Here is an 8,479-nt window from a genome sequence, read left to right as displayed (position 1 = left end):
TTATTACTTTTTATGCTAAGTGTATTAATTTTTATTGTGAATATCGGTAGGATTGACCCGTCTCACAAATAAAGATTCGTAAGACCGTCTCACAAGAGACTTACTCTTTTTTTGAGATAGGATGAAAACATTTTATGGAAAAAAGAAAAGAAAAGAAAAGAAGAAAGTGTTGTGAAAAAGTAAAAATTTATGGTAAAAAGAAAAAATCTCAAACTCTCAAAATTTACCAAACAACACACTTTATAATATTTTTCTCTCTACTCAATTATATCAAATCTTTACAAATGGAGACCTATTTATAGGATTTCTTTGGAAAACAATCCAAAAACAATTTCATCATTACATACATCATCACACACTAATTTTCAATATTCAACACCTAATGTTACCCAATTTTCAACATTCAACATTATAATTTTCAACACAAATATTTTTCATATTTTCAACACTCCCCTTTGTGATGATGACCATGATACGATGATGTCTTCATTACGTGATTTTGTACTGCCTCGTTAAAAACCTTACTAGGAAAAACCCATTGGGATAAAAACCATAGTAAGGGAAAAAGAGTGCAGTCACGTAAACTCCCCCTCATGTTGACATGAACAATTCTTCACAAATTTCGTAGATTGCGCATCCCAATATTATATATGTGCTTTCTGAATATTGTCGTAGGAAGTGCTTTGTGAAGAGATCCGACGAGTTTTCACTTGATTGAATGTGACGAACATCAATACATTTATTCTTCTCAAGCTCCTTGGTGAATGCGAAGAACTTAGGAGGAATATGTTTAGTTCTATCGCTTTTTATGTATCCTTCTTTCATTTGAGCTACACATGCAACATTATCTTTATATAGTATCACAGGCTTCTCGTCGAATGATAATCCACATGAGATTTGGATATGTTGGCTCATTGATTTTAACCACACACATTCACGGCTTGCTTCATGTAGTGCAATAATCTCGGCATGATTTGATGAAGTTGTTACAAGCGTTTGTTTCTGTGAACGCCAAGAAATTGCAGTGCCTCAACGAGTAAATACATATCCAGTTTGGGAACGTGCCTTGTGTGGATCAGATAAGTATCCAGCATCGGCATAACCAATTATACTTGGATTAGCATCTTTTGAATACAAAAGTCCCAAATCTGTCGTTCCTCGTAGATAACGGAATATATGTTTAATTCCGTTCCAGTGTCTCTTTGTTGGATATGTGCTAAATCTTGCCAACAAATTTACGGCAAAAGATATATCAGGCCTTGTACAATTTGTAAGATACATAAGGGCACCGATAGCACTTAGATATGGTACTTCTGGACCAAAAATATCTTCATCATCTTCACATGGACGGAATGAATCCTTTTCTATGTTTAATGATTTAACAACCATTGGAGTACTTAAAGGATTTGATTTATCCATATTAAAACGTTTAAGGATCTTTTCTGTATAATTTGTCTGGTGAACAAATATTCCACATTCTTTTTGTTCAATTTGTAAACCCAGACAATACTTGGTTTTTCCAAGATCCTTCATTTCAAATTCTTCCTTCAAATATGACACAACTTCTTGAATTTCCTTATTCGTTCAAATGATGTTTAAATCATCAACATATACAGCAATAATTACGCATTCGGATGTTGTTTTCTTAATGAAACACAAGGGCATATTGAATTATTTACATATCCTTTTTTCATCAAGTGATCACTTAGTCGATTATACCACATTCAACCGGATTGCTTTAACCCATATAATGATCTTTGTAATTTCACAGAATAACATTCTCTGGGTTTTGAACTTTGTGCTTCAGGCATCTTAAATCCTTCAGGGATTTTCATATATATATTACTATCAAATGATCCATATAAGTAAGCTGTAACAACATCCATAAGACGTATTTCTAAATTTTCAGATACTGCCAAGCTAATCAAATACCGAAATGTAATTGCATCCATCACGGGAGAATACGTTTCTTCATAATCAATTCCAGGCCTTTGAGAAAAACCTTGCGCAACAAGTCGAGCTTTATATCTTACTATTTCATATTTCTCATTTCGCTTTCGAATAAAAATCCATTTGTATCCAACAGGTTTTACACCTTCAGGTGTAAGGACTATAGGTCTAAAAACATTACGTTTATTTAGCGAATCCAATTCAACCTGGATGATTTCTTTCCATTTTATCCAATCCTGCCGATTTTTACATTCACCAAAAGATTTTGGTTCATGATCTTCATTATTATTTATGATGTCAATTGCCACATTATAAGAAAATATATCATCAATTTCTTCTATATCTTTTCGGTTCCATATTTTTCCAGTATTAATATAATTGATAGAGATTTCATGATTCTCGTCAGTTTGTGGTTCTGACAGAACATTTTCATCATCATGTGTTTCTTCAGGAACACCATTCTCTATTTTGTGATCATCATGTGTTTCTTCAGGAACATCATTCTTTTTTTGTGATCATCGTGTTTCTCTATGAATTTTCTTTTTCGAGGATTTTTATCCTTGGAACCGACTGGCCTTCCACGCTTCAGGTGTTTAATGACATCATGAGTATCTTCAATTTGTTTCTTCGGAATTTCAATTCGAGCAGGGGCATTTGCAGCATGTATATATGATTTAGTTACCCCTTTTGTGTCTGCAAATGCATTTGGTATTTGATTTGCTATTCTTTGCAAGTGCACAATTTGCTGTACATCTTTTTCACATTGTTTTGTTCTTGGATCCATATGTAACAATGATGATACATACCATGTAATTTCTTTTTCGGTATGTTTCTGTTCTCCCCCTAACATTGGGAAGATTTCCTCATTAAAATGACAATCAGCAAAACGTGTTGTGAACACGTCGCCTGTCTGAGGTTCAAGATATCGAATGATTGATGGACTATCATAACCGATATAAATTCCAACCTTTCTCTGAGGTCTCATTTTCTTTCGTTGCGGTGGTGCAATAGGCACATACACCATACATCCAAAAATTCTCAGATGAGAAATGTCTGATTCTTTACCAAATGCAAGCTGCAATGGGGAGTATTTACGATATGCACTTGGTCTGATGCGAATTAATGAAGCAGCATGTAAAATTGCATGTCCCCATATAGAAATATGGAGCTTTGTTTTCATAATCATTGGTCTAGCAATCATTTGCAGACGTTTAATCAATGATTCAGCCAATCCATTCTGTGTATGTACATGAGCAACATGATGCTCAACAATGATTCCCATAGACATACAATAATCATTGAAAGTTTGGGAAGTAAATTCACTAGCATTATCAAGTCTAATTCTCTTGATTGTATAATCGAGAAATTGATTCCTCAATTTTATTATTTGAGCAAGTAATCTTGCAAATGCAACATTTCGAGTTGACAATAAACATACATGTGACCATCTGCTGGAGGCATCAATCATTACCATAAAGTATCTGAATGGTCCACATGGTGGATGGATTGGTCCACAAATATCACCCTGAATACGTTCAAGAAACATTGGTGATTCAGTTTGGATTTTGGCTGGTGATGGTCTTATAATAAGTTTTCCAAGAGAACATGCTTTACATTGAAACTTATTATTCTGAAAAATCTTCTGGTCTTTCAGCGGATGACCATGTGTATTTTCAATAATTCTTCGCATCATTGTTGAACCAGGATGTCCTAATCGATCATGCCAATTGGTTAATATTGAAGAATTATCAACTACCATGTTTGATTCAATGAGATTTATATGTGTATAATGCAATCCAGTAGGGAGCATTGGTAGTTTTTCAATCACATATTTCTTTCTTGATTTATATGTGATACGACACATATACTTCTCATTCCCTTCATTCATTGTTTGAGTATCATAACCATGTGAATATATATCATTAAAACTCAACAAATTTTTTTTCGATTGTGGTGAATATAAAGCATCACTGATCAAAAATTTTGTACCATTAAGTAACAAAAATTGTGCTTTACCACATCCTTTAATCAAGTCTACAGGACCTGATATTGTATTCACCGTTGTTTTTGTTGGTTTTAGTTCCAAGAAATATCTTTTATCTCGGAGGATAGTGTGCGTTGTACCACTATCGGGTATGCAAACTTCAGCTTTGCTCATAGCATTTTCCATATTTGAACTTCAAAAAAAAAAATATGCAATGAAATAAAATTACTGACAATACATATCATAATTGTACAATAAAACATTATTATATAAATACATGAAAAATAAATTATTGTACATTTATATTCTACCATTATATTGTTCATTTTCAGAGAAATCAATGAGAAAATCTGTAGCATCAATATTGTTCATTTCTATCCCAACAACATATTGATCATTTCCAGAGAAATCATTCATAAAATCAGCAGTATCAAAATGAGTTGAATCACTCAAACGGTCACTTCGTTCAGTGAAGTTTGTCTCTTTTTCTTTCCCCTTTATCGATTCTTTATAGAGCTTGCAAAGTTGCTCATGGGCTCGACAAATACGAGACCAATGTCCTGGAGTGCCGCATCTGAAACAAGAACTTTCAAATCTTTTCGAATGATTTTCATTAACACTCATGTTCTCATGGTGCATTTTCTGTGGATGGTTCGTGACGCCCTTTTGAGATGAGTTATAAAAATAACTATCTCTATTGTTTTCAAAACCACGGCCTCGACCACGACCACGACCAATTCCACGTCCACGTCCACGACCACGACCTCGACCTCGACCTCGACCAAAACCTTGTCTCTGGATTTGATTTTGGTTTCCAGGTTTAAATTCATTTTTATTCACAGCATTTACTTCTGGAAATGCTGTTGATCCAGTGGGTCGGGACTGATGATTTCTCATTAATAGCTCATTGTTCTTTTCCGCCACAAGAAGACAGGCGATGAGTTCAGAATATCTCGCAAATCCACGCACTCTATATTGTTGCTGTAAAGTTATATTTGATGCGTGAAACGTGGAAAATGTTTTTTCAAGTATTTCCGATTCTGTAACCTCATGTCCACAAAATTTTAGCTGCGAGATTATTCGATACATCGCTGAATTATAATCACTAACTTTCTTAAAATCTTGGAATCTTAACATATTCCATTCATCACAGGCGGTCGGAAGTATAACTTCCCTTATATGTTCAAATTTTTTTTTTCAATCCTTTCCACAGAGCCATGTGATCTTTTTCGATGAGATATTCACATTTTAAACCTTCATCGAGATGTCGACGCAAAAATATTATAGCTTTTGCTTTTTCTTGTGATGAAGATATACCATTTTCTTTAATGGTCTCGCTTAAACCCAATGACTCAAGATGCATTTCTACATCGAGAGTCCATGTCATATAATTTTTTCCCGTGATGTCGAGCGCAACAAATTCGAGATTTGTCAAATTTGACATGGTGGTAATAAAAAAAATTACGATGCATTTTATTAGTTAATGAATATTGCAATACAAAGTAATGGATAAACAACAAGTACAAGCATTTGTAAAAATAAAGAAAACACACGAGGGGGATATTCTTCGATAAATAAAAGACTCGTGAGTATGATAACCAAAATAATTAAAAATAACCTTGAGAAAGCCATCTTCTTTTTTCTTCGAAAATTTGATGAAGAATAATTTTTAGAGAATAGGAGAAAGTTGGAGTGATTGAAAGAGTTTGTGAGATCATATTTATAGGACAAAAACTAGCCGTTTTGTTATCGTTTATGACCGTTGGTGTACAAAAAAATTAATGTATGTATTTGTATAATTTTATGGTAATAATATGGTGTATATAATATTAGTCATAATTATGTATATCATATCACATTATTATAATGAAGTGTCATAAGTTATTTTGTTTAAAAACCTTATAGGCTTTTATACTTGTCGTATCCCTTACCGGGAGTGTGGGATGTCGTCTTAACATCCTCTCAGGATTTATAACAAGTTTTTGAAAAATTTATTTTTATTATTTCTAATAATAACATTATATTATATATTAAATATATACACAATAAATAAATAACAGTAAAATAAATATTATTACTTTTGTTACCTTTTTCATCTGTTTGGAGCTTGGAAAAGTATGGAGGACTTTTAGAGCTTTGTGCTGATAACGTGTTGTAAAAAAGTATAAATTTATGGTAAAAAGTAAAAATCTCAAACTCTCAAAATTTACCAAACAACACACTTTATAATATTTTTCTCTCTACTCAATTATATCAAATCTTTACAAATGGAGACCTATTTATAGGATTTCTTTGGAAAACAATCCAAAAACAATTTCATCATTACATACATCATCACACACTAATTTTCAACATTCAACACCTAATTTTACCTAATTTTCAACATTCAACATTATAATTTTCGAAGAAAAATAAAGTTTGTAATAAAGACCATGGGACCTGGAAAATGATTTTCAACGTTGTTATAATTAGAACATTTTAATTGAGTTGCGTAACAGTGTCACGTTGCATTATTTATTGTGGATTCGATTCCACAGCATTAATATCAAAGCCAATTTTTTCTAAAATCGGTACAAAGACAATTATCAAGTCAAAATTTGTTGTATATATCAATCTCTCTTCCATAATAACAAGTAACAATAATATAATATTGAGCAAGTCTTGCAAAAATTTACGAGTCCGCGGAATTTGAAGATTAGTCACTAAGTTATCGAGTAAAGTCACTGAAATACATGTTACAATCGATATTTGCAATAAACAGGGATAATATCTAAAAGGGTCCTCTAAGTTTTTCTATTTTGTGTTTTGCTGATCATATAAACATTCAAATTTGGGTTTGGTAATGTAACTCAGGTTGTTTTTAGGCGTTCATCTATTTTTTAAATGAAGTGTTGACGTGATGTCGGGTACGTCACTATTTCTCTGTGTCGCATATTCACGTCAACAGACAGACAAAAAAAGAAAAAAAAATTCAAAACATAACTTAACTTACAAGATCATAACCCAAATTTAAATATTTGTATGACCAAAATACAAAATAAACAAATCTAATTATCATTTTGGGCTACATAAAAATAGACATTGAAATGTAAGACATACAAAATAACTAACAAAAAACATATCTAGAGAAAGGGAAGAAAGTGGTGTGTAAATTTTTGATTTTGTTATCCTAATTTTTTATGAAACAATTTTTTAGTTTTATTTTTTGAAAATTATATCGTTTTCAGCTTCAATTCAGTTCTCCTCGTGTGACTTTTAAATTCATCAATCTTTCGTTATTTACTTAGCATATTTTCCTTCTTATTGACAATTAGAATATTTTTTCCCCTCTAAGCTCCCTTGTTCTTGAAATTACATTGACCATAGAATGTACAAAATATAATCAGGTGAAACCAATTATGAAAAAACTTCCCCAACAACGGTTTGTATTTACAAGATTCGAAATTTCCAAAGAGTTATCACTCTAGCCAAAAAAAAAAAAAAAGAAAAAGAAAAAAGAAAAGAGTTCATGGGAGAAATATCAAAAAGCCTAAAGGATTACCAAATTGTTGACTCATTTTTCAACTATTCGTGACAAGTTCAAATACATGTATGCATTTATGAACAGGATCAAATCAACAAATCATTAAATAAAATGGCAAAATGAAGACCTACTCAGCTTCTTCTCACCAAATTTAACATATTAACCTCAAAACAAAATAACAAGGCCAGAGTGTAATGCATGTAAATTGTCACCTCGTTCAACCTCAAGATCGTCGTCTTGTTTTAAAAGATTGAGAAGGCGGGGATGTTGTTCTTCTCTCAGCTTCTTCTTTTGCCACAGCTTGTACAAGAAAACAGAAAATGCGACAACAGCAATGAGTCCGAGGCATAAGATCAAGATTATTAATCCGGCGGAACTTCTAGACGACTTGTTATGTTCATTTGTGGAACTTGATGATGATGAGACGTCAGCTAATCCTGCATATAAAGAGGTCCCAAACCTTGTGAGAAAGGAAATAACCAATACTTCAATTGCGCTTAACTATGTGTGTATACTTTCAACAATTCCCTTGAAATTATATATTCGCATTTGGAATTTAATAAATCACTCTCGGAAATGTGCATCAAAAGCCCCAGAGTCAGCTTGCTACTCAAGATGAATTGCCAGAAAATAAGTTTATAGCAAAGATCTTGATGCCAACTATCCCAAATTCAGTTATGAAAATGATGCAACTTTAGTGTGTTGGTGCGTGTGTGTGTTCTAGTATACTTCTCAGGTCTTATCCAAGAGTATCAACAGAAAACCTGGGACATTGCAAATCTGTGAAAAGAATATCTGTATCATTTTGTGTCTTGTTTACAGATGAAGAACATGCAACAGACGAGGGGTCTGATCCAATGAAGCCAATTTGAACTGATCAGTACCATTTAATATCTAATCAACATTAAAAACATCTTGACGCTAGTAGTAGGATCAAAGTAAGCTTATAACCCTTCAATCACTAAATGTAATGGCTACTAAAAGCTTCTTAAGTTCATCTAGGAGTTAAGATTCAACTCATC

The sequence above is a fragment of the Primulina tabacum genome, chromosome 18 (assembly GCF_025594145.1).
Source record: "Primulina tabacum isolate GXHZ01 chromosome 18, ASM2559414v2, whole genome shotgun sequence".
Classification (NCBI taxonomy): domain Eukaryota; kingdom Viridiplantae; phylum Streptophyta; class Magnoliopsida; order Lamiales; family Gesneriaceae; genus Primulina; species Primulina tabacum.
This window is presented reverse-complemented; position numbering follows the sequence as displayed.